The following is a 12,432-nucleotide window of genomic DNA, read 5'->3' on the forward strand; positions in this document are numbered from 1 at the left end:
TTAGTATGTGTTTTTTTTCCTTTTAAAGTGACAGTGAATAACACTAATCACAGGCAGCATCAGACCGCAGCTCTTTGCTTTTCTATCATTTTGAGACGAGGCCACTTTCTGAGCCGGCTGTAGATTGGAAAATGGCTCTGTAATGGCAGCCTGTAATCAAGCCCGGCTCGCTCGCGTCCGACTCCAGCCGTCCAGGAATCAGCGGCGATTTGTGTCCGAGCCAGGGGCTGAGGTTCGAGGAGGGCTGAGGCAATTTGAGACCAGATGAGTTTGATTCCAGTTCCAGATCGGGACGGTAACATTGTGTTTTTTTTCGGAAGGTAGCGGTGTTTCTGCGGTCACGTGCAGGACACAGGTGGCTTTAAATCCCCAGAAGCTGGCCTCGGGTGGGGCTTAGTGTTAAATTCGAGGCGCAGGAGCTCTCACTGCTAATGCTGATTGAGCCTGGTCTTGGGGATCGTCCACGAACCATTTTTTTTGTTGCCATTTTTCTCCCATTTTCTCCCCAGTTTAGTCGTTATACCAATTCCCCGTGTGAATCACGGTCCTGGTCGGTGCACTATCCTCTGTTGGTCTGGGGAGGGTGTAGACTACCACACGCCTCCTCCGACACATGTGGAGTCGTCAGCCGCTTCTTTTCACCTGACAGCGAGGAGTTTCACTGGGAGTGCGTAACGCGTGCGGAGGTTCACGAAATCTCCCTCAGATCCCCTCCCTGCTCAACAGGCGCCCCGACCAACCAGTAGGAGTCGCTAATGCAACGACTCAGGGCTCATACCCTCACCAGCTTCCCACCCGTGAACACTGCCAATTGTGTTCGTAGGAATGTCTGACCATGGAAGAAGTACCGCTGCCAGGGATTGAACCCGGGTCTCTGCGGTGGTAGGCGAGTGCTTATACCTCTACACTACCCAGACGCCCCCCCCTCCCCCAACCATTTAGAATACCACAAAAGGACGCAGCATGCCAGTGTTCTTATGCGCCGAGTTGTTTCACAAGAAAAAAACAACAAAAACAAAAAAACTCGCTCTGATTCGTTAAACAATCCCTGAATTTCAGCAGTTTGATGTTAACTGCAGCAGCCTGGTTTGATTGTGAAAAGATCAGGAATTTAAAATGTCTGTTAAAAATTAGCACCATAAAAGCGTGCAGATGTATGCCATTTACACTGCATCAGTGGAACTTCTAAATACATTCACCTGTTTGCACGCCATTACCAGGAGGAAAATGACAATTAACTGCCACAAATATTCAACAATATTATTCACTTGTATGAGGGTGTTTTTGACTCATCAACCACCCATTATCTGACTCATATTCTACACTGAATTAGAGATGGTAATATTTTGCTGTTGGAAACCATTTCCAATAAAATTAGCATTTTTTAAAATTACACACTTTTATGGATAATTAAGAGTCAGTGGCTGATTATACGGTCTGAATGGCGAAGCACCGAGTATCTCCGAGCACGTGGGGCTCTTGCGTTTGTTTAGCCTGATTGTTAATCTAATTATGCAGATAGGGGTTCAAACACAGAGCCATCCTTTGCACTTGAGGACCAGAGCTGCCTAACCCTGCATACAGTGCATGCTCCCATTAAACTGAACAGACTCGGATCCTCGGGGAAGTTCTAAATTATTAAAGCCAGGTCAGACCAGCCATTTTGTATTTGTGACAGGCCTCGAACGAGTGATGGGTTAAAATATCACCGTCCCTTGCTGAAGCCTCTGGATTTCTGCGAAAAGCTCGTTAAATGCGCTTCCAAAGCTTGCCTGCGGTGCGGGATGTTGGCCTCCTCTCGGTAGCCGCGGCGAAGCCAGGGCCCGTATTAAAAACAACACGCGCAATCAGACGTGCAGAGGAACGGCCCGGAAAGATCTGCCTCTGCGTGAAGCTTCCTCGTTTAAAGAAGCCTCAGGACCGGGACCAGGCCATTATTGGTCATTCGGGGGGGGGGGTGGGGGGGGTGGGGGTGGTTTCGGTTGAAGCCATATCGTTTGGAAGGTGTTTTTAAAGTGCGTTTTCCCCCACCAGAGAGAGTTAGTCACTGCCAATCAAAGCTCTCTGAGATTTTATGAGCAGACCCCCTCGGTCGGCACAGTGTGTCCCCTTGGCAGCGCGACAATAAAATGACATGTAAAAGAACTGCAGTTCTGCTCAAAAGGCTCGTCGTGGTCTGAAGACGCATCTCTTCAGACTATGCCTGGACTAACTAACTATCGCCACTCTGCGGGGCACTCCCAATCTGGGATCGTTTTTATCGCTTAAATCCCCCTCTTTCATGCTGCACACGTACTTCCTGTGCCACTTTCATGTTACATGTACCCTCCATTCAGCACAGTATGTTGCACTTTGTATCATTATCTTGATGTTGTAGCTTGTCTTGCCCCCTAGTTCATGGCTATGAATAACTGTTACAAAATGAGTATTGTACCTTATCGCACCAGTGTTTTGTTGTTGTTCCAGTGACCTTCGGTATGCACTTATTGTCCGTCGCTTTGGATAAAAGCGTCTGCCAAATAAATGTAATGTAAAAGACCATAATGCACACGCGCATCTTTCGAAGAGAACAGAGTTTGCCCACAGATAGAGTTTCACCTGCACCTGCCTTCCTCTCTGTCTCTCTCTCTCTCTCTCTCTCTCCATTCACCCTGGAGTAATGGCTGTCACCTGTCAGGTAATTGTTTAATAAAACCTAGAATGTGAAGCCCCCGTCCCTCCCCCTTGTTCAGTTCCAGGAATCCTCTGTGGTGCCTGACCACAGCCAGCAGCCATTTGCCCCATTCTAGAAATGAGTCAGCTGGATGGAGATTAGATTGACACGTGGGCTAAGGCTTCTTCCCCGGGCAGAAGGACCGTGGTAAATATGGAAAAGAGAGGGTAAGGTGTGGGCACCAGTGTCCCAGAGCAAGGACAGACAGAGGAAACAGAAGCAGGACTGATCTCCAGGACGGGAAACGCGCTAAATGTGTTCTGCTCCTTTGTTTCCGTTAACGATAAAAAAAGAACCGTGAGCACTTAAGATCGTTCGCCCACAGGTGGCTGTTGAATGCAAATATGAAGCTGAATTTAATGTGGTCCGTCACATGCCGGCCGCAGTATGATCCCAGATGTTCCAGAAAGGAGGTTACCCAGAGAGCCAGGGCACTGTGATGTGGCAAGCATGCAAAAAATGCATGTTAATACTTTGATGGAATAAAGCATTTTATGTATGCAATCACCAGGATGCAGTAAAAATGAGCGAATGCCCAATTGCCGAAAATCTGGTAATCTGCAACCTTAACTGCTCCCAAAATCAACACGCCCATTCTGTACATGGAAAACAAGAGTACGGTTTCACCGGAAAAACTGCGCGCCGGAAATGTAGCAGGCCTGGTTTCCCACGATGCAGTTCAGGAGTGTTCTCCCTTTGTCAGACAGGCAGGTGGGCGGGGGAGAGGCAAGGGAGTGGCCCGGTTGGTGGTGCTGCAGGAATCGCCCCCCAGCCCCTCGTCCGGCCCGCGGTGCTAATTTAATCCCCCTGTTTTTCCCCCGCCAGTCAGCAGGCCAATTCCAGCCCCGCCTGCGTCAGGCAAAGCGGATTAGGCGGCCTAATCAAATGTTCCCTCGGCTGACGCTGCTCTGCGTGCTCCCCGTGTCTAAGGAAACCGCTGCTCCTGGCTCTTAATTATTCAGCCCCCCTGCCAAAAGTGGGAAAAATAAACTAATAAAAAAATAAATCTGGACGGCGATGGTACTCCTCGTTGGCCCTGGAACTGAACGTAGAGATGGAGAGGTTATGTCCTCAGAAAGGCACTGTGGCAAAGTTGCGGTGTGGAACACATCGTGATTTCGGCATGTGCGTTACAGAATACTGGAGGTGAGGTGAAGATCAAAGGCCTTACCTGTGTCTGCTGATAGTGTCCCCCACTTCCGCAGTGTGTATATGCGTGTGTGTGTATATATATGTGTATGTGGGGGTGTGTGTGTGTGTGTGGGTGTTTATGTGTGGGTGTGTGTGTGTGTGCATGCATTTGTGTGTTTGTGTGTGTGTGTGTTTATCTGAGAAAGAGAGCGAGTTTGAGCGTTTGACGGGAAGACGCAGCTTCCAGATCGAGCGCGGGACCATCACGCGGCGTGGAAAAGGAAATTCCAGGGGAGCTAATTAAAAAACACCATCTGACTGATCCCAGCGGAGCAGTGCTTGAGCACGCTCAGTAGCGCAGGCCGGCCCCGTTCAGATCCGCGGCGAGAAAACCGACAGAAACGTGACTCAGCGACCATAGACGGCGCGGATTCAAGAGCATCCCAATGTCACAGCGAAGATTTACACTCTCCGCCTGCCAGGCTTGACTCCGGGCCAAAGTAAAATAATTTTAGGTGACTGTAGGTGTTAACAGAGTCACGAAACGTAAGCCATTTTAGTAAGGTCACTGTGGGACACTTGACCTGTGTCTTGACAGTGCTGTCCCAGCAGGCATTGCTTTCGGTGTACTCACCACTTGTATGGTCAGTAAGGGTGACTGCGAAGGAAACTCAAACCAATAATACTGATTAAGTGTACAGCCTATAATTTCTACAGCTAGAAATTCAGCATGTGATCCATATGATTCCCTCTAAAGTAAATGACATATTCTTTGGTGTTGCATCTGTTTTGTATTCCTCCATCAACAAACCCTGGATTCAGTCGATATTTTCATTAGATTTATTAGCCAGTAATTAAATAATAGTCTTTTTTTCATTAATCCTGTGGAGCACTATAATTGCAAATCGTATGAAGAAAGAAACAGCACACGCATTTAATAAAAGTCGGACCCATGTGTGAAACGGTATCAACATGCCAATATGCATATTAATCTCATTTAACTGTGGGCAGTTTTTTCTGTTTCATCTCTTTGTGTTTTATTAAAGTTTAAATTCAGCGTATCGGTTGAGGGTCAGCTCATGACCGGAGAGGTATGTCCTCCAGTGGCACATTATTTGCGCACATCTTTCACAATTCTTTTCTTCTCGCTTATCACGGGTCCCTTTGAATCACCATATCTTCTCCATTTTCCTGCATTGTATGAGGGCGAGATCAAAGGAGATGGGGTGTGAAATGCTGGCCTCTGCCATAATGGAATCGGAGCGCTGGACTCAAGAACCGAGCGGCGTGGTAGTGGGGGGGGGGGGGGGGGGGGGGGGGGGGGGTTTCCGAAAATTCAAAAGGATCTCATTTCATGTGATTGAAAAAAAATGTTTTCCGTTTGATTTGCTATCCATATGCAAATAATTTTTTTTTTTTTTTAAAGTGCTTTGATTGTTCTTTTTTCCTGCAGGTTTGCACACAGTCAGGAATTATACCCAATAAATCAAGTCTCTCTTCTGAGGGTTTTACAGAGAGCTTTAATTTAGTTTACGTTCCTTAACTTTTTCTTGTTTTTTGTTTTTTTTTAACAGTCAACCATGTTGATGAACTGGCTGCTGTAATCACCAAAGGGACCCCAGGTAGCATATAATATCACAGCCTTTCTCAAACATAGCTTGAAACGTTACCTGGCAGCAGTATCTTGGCAATATTTAATCTTAGACCTCTAGTGTCAGGCTCTCTTTTAACCAGTTCAATTGTTTGAATGGACAAAATGAATCTAAAAATGTTAGGTTTTTAAAAAAAAAAATTTTTTTGAACAGATACAGTACATTCCCCCCATTCCTCCCTGTATTAAAGAGCAAAACTAATGAGCGTTGCTTAGTAACCAGCAAAACATATCCATGCACCAGTCGGGTCATCAGATCTTGTGAAAGGAGAGCTCCTCTTCATGTTCCATCTGTCACTAGCAAATTAGACTGAAGGTTTACCCATTGTCACTTTAATTAAGGGCCATATAATATAATGTCCATACTCCCTGTTTTTTTTCTTCTTCTTCATGACACAAAATGCTGCGGATGGATTATAATCAACATTTCTGCCACTGTTGTCTTATTACAATGTCCCAGGTCACTGTAAAGTGGAAGAGACATGATGAGGTGGTGAAATGAATGAGATCGAGGTAAACGGTATTCATGCTGTAAATTGCTCCTGCCTGACCTGAGCCATTTGTGACTAGTTTTAGTGTTTCATGTGCAGCTTGTTGTCATGACAGGCTTAGTTCTTGCCCTTCTGCTGACTTTGCGACTGTTTCAGTTCGAGGTGCATAGCCTCGTCACTGGCTTTGCTTGCTGTCATCGCTCAGGTTCACACTCACAGAGAGAAAAAGATCTTTTGCGGATGCTTTACTTCCACCTTACCTTCCTCGTGACAAAAGAAAAAATAAATCTGCTCCCATCTGCTGCAGCACACCCCAACAAACAACGGAGGTGCAAATAAGTTTCAGCGCAAAAAAAAAAAAAAACAAAACAAAAAAAACGATCTGAGCGTCTGCTTACTGACAGCTGCTGTTTCAAAAAATACATAAAATAAAAGGATGAATAATGCATGGGGATTACTCCCGTTTGATCTGGAGTGCATTTGTCGAGTTATAAGCTCTCTTTCTGGGGATACTGTGGAGATTAAACCTATAGAGTGGATTGGTTTCTGAGGGAGAGGGAGAGAGAACCGAATCATGAGAGTCAGAGGGAGAGAGAGAGGGAGAGAGAAAGCGAGTGAAAGAGATAGAGATGGAGAGACAGAAAGAGAGAGAGAGGGAGGGAGAGAGAAAGCGAGGGAGAGAGAGAGAGAGAGAGGGAGAGAGAAAGCAAGAGAGAGAGAGAAATAGAGGGAGGGAGCGAGAGAAAGAGAGAGAGGGAGGGAGAGAGAGAGAAAGCGAGGAAGAGAGTGAGTGAGAGAGAGAGAGAGGGAGGGAGAGAGAAAGCAAGAGAGAGAGAGAAAGAGGGAGGGAGAGAGAGAGAGAGAGAAAGAGAGAAAGAGAGAGAGGGAGGGAGAGAGAGAGAGAAAGAGAGGGAGGGAGGGAGAGAGAGAGAGAGAGAGAAAAAGAGAGGGAGGGAGAGAGAGAGAGAGAGAGCACTGAATCATAATCCACTCCCATACTTGCTGTCAGCTCTGTTTGATGCTTTCTTTCATCTGTAAAAATACACCCTGGATCAGGCAGGGCTGAATGCGATCTTTTCCCTGCGCAAGTCTCAGATTAATCATCCTCCATTCTTCTCTTCTCTTTGTACGCGGATAAAAATAAACATATTAATTAGGTAGTTGTTATTGAAAATAATGCAGACTTTGATGTTCCGTCACCCCCAAAAGGAACAAGTACAGTGGAGTGGGTTGGTGCAGAGGGAATCCTGCATTTAGGTTGTTTATCTTTGATAATTTGCTGTAGCGTCTCCCAAACTGAAACTGGTGTGTGACTTGAAACGCGACCGGTGCCGTTAGTACTGTTACCTGGGAGCCATGGTGATCCTGTGATCTCCATGATGCTGAATGTCATACTCACGCTAAGTATATTTACCCATAGTAAGCGGTAGAAACGGTAAATTTCCCAGGGAAAAAAATTACTGAGCGCGATAACTAACTGTTAGAATAAATATCTCGTTTGCCGAAAGTGTGTGAAAATAACGATCAATTTGAACATAAGAAAGGAAAGGGGACCCCCTGTGAGCAGAACAGCCATTCAGTTGACACAGTGACTTCCCCCGTCTGCACAAAGACCACAAATGTCGTCCTTAGGATCTGTTTATTTCGAACGATCCCCCCCCCCCCCCCCCCCCCCCCCGTTGCGTAGGGATGGAGCGCCATCATCGTTGGGTCCACCGCAGTGGGCCCGTGAACCTCCTCCACGGGTTTCATCTGCAGCGATAACAACGGCCTCTGTCTTCATGAGTCCGCGGACCATTAATTCTCATTCCTCTTCCTCTTACGGAACGCGGCGAGTTCATGCCGGGCGGTCGCAGGCCCACGGTGCCCGTCGGGCCCCGTTATTAAATGATTTATGGAAATACGAACGCTTTACAAACGTTCTCGTATTTCATTTCCTTTTTATTCGCCAGCCACTGTGACCATTTATCCGTACACTTGGTTTTTTTTTTTTCTTCCCCCCCCTCAGACGTTACATGGTTTACAGCATTTCCCATAGGACTCTGCCACATGCTCAGTCTATTTATTTTTTTAAATAACTTTGCCTCTCAGCTCATTAAAATGAAAACTTTGTTCTCAGGGCTGTTCTTGCGTGGTGATACCTGCTGGTTTCTACCTGGGGCCGACAGTGTGTTTGCTATATCAGTGCTGCTTAGTCACTCTCGTCTGTCCAGATCAACTGGGGATTGATTTTAAAGTGCAAGTCTCCAGTCTGTACTTCTAAAATTTCCAATCAAAGTGCCAAAAACAGTGGCAACCCACTTTGTTCCTGGAAATCTACCATCCTGTTGGTTCTCATTTCAACCATACTTTTACACACCTGACTCAACTGATAAGCAGCTCAATGAGATCTCTAGCTGTTGAATGAGATGTGCTTTGTTAGGGTTGGAGTGAAAACCTACGAGGACGGTAGATCTCCAGGAACAGGGCTGGGCAGCCCTGCTCTAGCTGTTGAATGAAGTGTGTTTTGTTAGGGTTGGAGTGAAAACCTACGAGGACGGTAGATCTCCAGGAACAGGGCTGGGCAGCCCTGCTCTAGCTGTTGAATGAAGTGTGTTTTGTTAGGGCTGGAGTGAAAACCAACAAGGACAATAGATTTCCAGGAACAGGGCTGGGCAGCCCTGCTCTAGCTGTTGAACGAGGTGTGCTTTGTTAGGTTTGGAGTGAAAACGTACTGGATGGAAGATCTGCAGGAACAGGGCTGGTTACCCCTGGCGTGGAGCTTTTGAACTCACGTGCAAAGACAATGCAGGCTTAGGTTGTTTCTAAGGACACATGTATTTACATTAGCCTCTGCTCTCCTTCCTGACCTTGCCCCTCATTGGACGTCCAGAGTTTTATTACGGCAGGAAAATAATTTTCTCTGGACTGAGCTGCAGGAAATTGCAGAGCAAAACGGGGGAAGCTTTCAGGTGATATTTGTTCCTACCTTTATCAACGCAGGCCCTTTTATAATTTCCCTGTACGTGCGTGTAGCAAGTTAAGCAAACAGCCGTACGCTGACAGCTCTTTTTTCCATTAGGGGAAGTCATTGAGTAATGAATTTCCCTTAACATTTATGGCATCCCCATTAAGGGCACACAAATACAGATAATTGGGATAATTGAGTCCAGTTACAAAAAATAATGCAGAAATTTACAGCTATATTTTTCCATTGCTGTTTTTATCTTTTTGATAGATTGTCTCATCCAGGATGGTGTACAATTTTTTTACAAGGATCAGATAAAAAAAAATATATACAGAGGACTATCATGTCCAACTACAACTAACAGGAATATAACCACAAATGATCTCTGAAATTAGTAAATCAGTTGTCCTTATAGAAGCATGTACAGACTGCAAAGTGTGATTTATATATTCAAAGAGCGCACAGCACATTGAGGGCTAATTCATAATTGGACCACTGCTACCCGTGAAACGCTTGACACTTAAAATAACACACGTAACTTATGGCAAGTCTTTGACTGGCAAGCTTTGTTTTTCAGCCTTGTGATCATGTGTTTCACGTGCACGGGGGAAGGATTATGCACTCCGACAGGCCGCGTTGTACTTTTTTCTGTTTTTCTTTTTTTTAACTGACAGTGAACATTTGCAAGAGCCTGTTTTCTGTTTCCCGGTGACTGTGTGCCGTCACACGAGCGGCGTGTGTATTTGATTATTCCGGCGTCAGACTGGAGATGATGAGTTGAATCAGATTTTGCCGCACCGTCCCCGGCTCGCCTCGGCATTAATAAATGCCACATTCTGTTATCTCTGTTCAGCTCACGCTGCGAGCGGAAACACCATTTAACAAAGTAAAAGTAATTAGGCCCAGTGTACACCCGGCGAAGCAGACATTCATTCTTACGCACACACACAGACACACACACATACTGTATACACACACTTTCTCTCACACTCATGCACACACACTCTCTCTCACACACACACATACACAGACACACGCACGCACACACATACACACACACACACTGTACACGCACACACAAACACACGTACACACACACACTGTACACCAACACACAAACACACACACAGAAAGGGAAGAAGCCCTGAGACTTTCCTGTACAGCAATATTCATCAGTGAAAGTTGTGTGGTGTTGTGTGTGTGTGTGTGTGATGTTTTTATCTCTTTTGCTCTCATCAGTTATTTGAGGCTCACATACAGATACAAAAAAAAGTCATCTTTTATGTTCCAAAATGACCAAATTGGCAATTTGTGCTCTACATGCATCTCATTACACCCAGAGAGTTTTCGACCTTCCGGGCATTTGAGTCTATTGGCGCTGCAGTTGGCCGATACCGTCAGTAATTTCAGCATATTTATTTCACAAAAGACCAGACAGAATAGGAGAGGATAAGAACGGAATATGTCTATAAGGAATAAATAGCAGAATTTCAAAATCAATTTATTCAGCTCAGCCTAACCGAAACAGCACCTTTGAGGGAGCACAAATATTAAGTAGCCTGCTACATGCTGTGGTTTCTTTAGCAAACATTCAAGGATTTTTATTATTATTATTTGTTTTTGCTTTTTAAAAGACCATCGGGTATTCAGAAACAATGAACAATACTGTGTTAAATAAATTACTAAAGCGAATTAAAGTTTACAAGAAAAAAAAAAAAGCCACAGTATTTCACCCTAAATTTCCTATCCCAGAATGCCCTGGTCGCCGAGCAGGAGTCGTTCCGTCGTTGCATCAGACGAAGGGCAGCGTGGACAGACTGACTGGGCTCTGGAACACCTCTGGGAAAAGGACGGAGGATTTGAGACCGATGAAAGACGCAGATACCCCGACGGTAATATCCTCTCTCCGGATATTGTCCTGCGGCTCGTTGGCGCGGCGCGGCGGAAATGCCGCCGTCCTCTCCACCGTCCTCCCCGCCATCCTTTCCGGCTCTCTTATTAAAGGGATATGAGAACAAGCGGGGCCCTCTCAGATTAAAACGCTGTCTGTCTCTCTATCTCTCTCTCTCTCTTTTTGGGTCACCGTCATCGTTCCTGTGTCGGGGTTCATATCGAGGGTTCCTGTGCCTGCAGTGTGTGTTTCAGTCGGATGTGCCGGTGAAGAGTGCAGTATGAAGTAAAGTTGGAAGTCAAGTTTTTATTTCAAGGGGAACTTCACCCCAGAAACCCATTTTCTGATGGTAAATTAGTCCATTATTCTGTAATATGGACCAATGGATTTTTTTTTTTTTTTCCGACATTATAAATATCTAGCTATTTGTCTCTTTGTGACATTTTGGGTCACTGGGCAGCCACACCCACTATTAAGAGCCAGAAATTTCCAAAAAGAAATACTTCCAAAAAGTTTCTTACAGTGCAGATTGCTGTGGGAATTAATTTTTTTCTTCAGTTGCAGTCCCCCGCCCCCTGCCCCCTAGACACTGGAATAGGGACAGCTTTTCTGTTTGCCTATCGTTGATGGATTGGGTCGTGCCTAGCACGAGTAGCACGGTCGATGACTTTACAAAAAACGAAAAGGACGTAATGTGTGATTTCGACGCGGACATTAGTCCCTATTGTTTTGAGCCCGAGTGCACTGTGGTGCCTGACCGACAGAGACAGCAAGCTGGTGCTTCAGCTAGCGCTGTCAGTCAGAAAACCCCCCTGAGAGAGCAGCTACGCCCAGGGACCTGTGAGGGACTCTATACCTCACCGGCCGCAAAAACATCTATCACAGCTTTCCAAGCAAGTAGAGAACATTACGCGTGCATTTGCCTGGGCAGATTTCCTGAGGAAAGTTTTTATCTCCCCTCCACTTCACACAGTGAGTGTACAAATGGGCGAAATGGGCTTTAAATTACTGTCAGCCGAGCTTTAATCTAGAACCCGCAGCATAACCCATTTCATCTCCCTTTTTTTTTTCCGAGAACGGCGTCGCGAAAATCGCAGCGGGCCGTCACACTTCTCACCTGACCACAGCGAGCCCGTATGAATGTGCCCGTAAATACCCAGCCCTCCAGGATTATCGTCACCCTCAATTAATCATGAAATAATGCTGGATAAAAAAATAATAATAATAATTTTACTGTTTATCAAATGTTTTCTCTGCTCAACTATATGAGAAAATGAAGTAATCTTATTGTGACACCGTTGGTTAGTGGAAAAAAATGTTTTACACAAAATCATTTAATCTGGAAAAAGGCATTCCTTAAAATTATTGGCACCGTTTGACTTAGTACTTTGTGTACCGTACTCTTGTTAGATGAAGGTACTGAGCCTTCTACCTTTAATCTGGATTAGATCACTGTCCTGCTGGGTGATCCACCCATGAGACCACTTAGCCTTCTGGCAGAGACAGCCTGATTTTGGTTAGTGGAAAAAAAGTGTTTTACTCAAAAGCATTCAATCTGAAAAAGTCATTCCTTAAAATTACTGGGACCATTTGACTTAGTACTTTGTG

The 12,432-nt window shown here is 45.5% G+C and overlaps 1 protein-coding gene across 2 annotated transcripts in view; it reads left to right on the top strand.

Annotated features, from left to right (window-relative positions):
• Positions 1-12,432, top strand: part of syt1a (synaptotagmin Ia) — a 231,418-nt gene that overhangs the window by 53,364 nt on the left and 165,622 nt on the right. Inside the window, exon 3 of one of the 2 annotated variants that reach the window (XM_035426718.1) lies at positions 10,686-10,825. The exons of the other annotated variant lie outside the window; for it this stretch is intronic. The gene's annotated coding sequence lies outside the window, so the exon portion shown is untranslated. The remainder of the gene's footprint in view (positions 1-10,685; positions 10,826-12,432) is intronic. 2 annotated transcript variants of the gene reach the window in all.

Source organism: Anguilla anguilla, chromosome 7 (genome assembly GCF_013347855.1).
Source record: "Anguilla anguilla isolate fAngAng1 chromosome 7, fAngAng1.pri, whole genome shotgun sequence".
In the NCBI taxonomy this organism is placed as follows: Eukaryota; Metazoa; Chordata; class Actinopteri; order Anguilliformes; family Anguillidae; genus Anguilla; species Anguilla anguilla.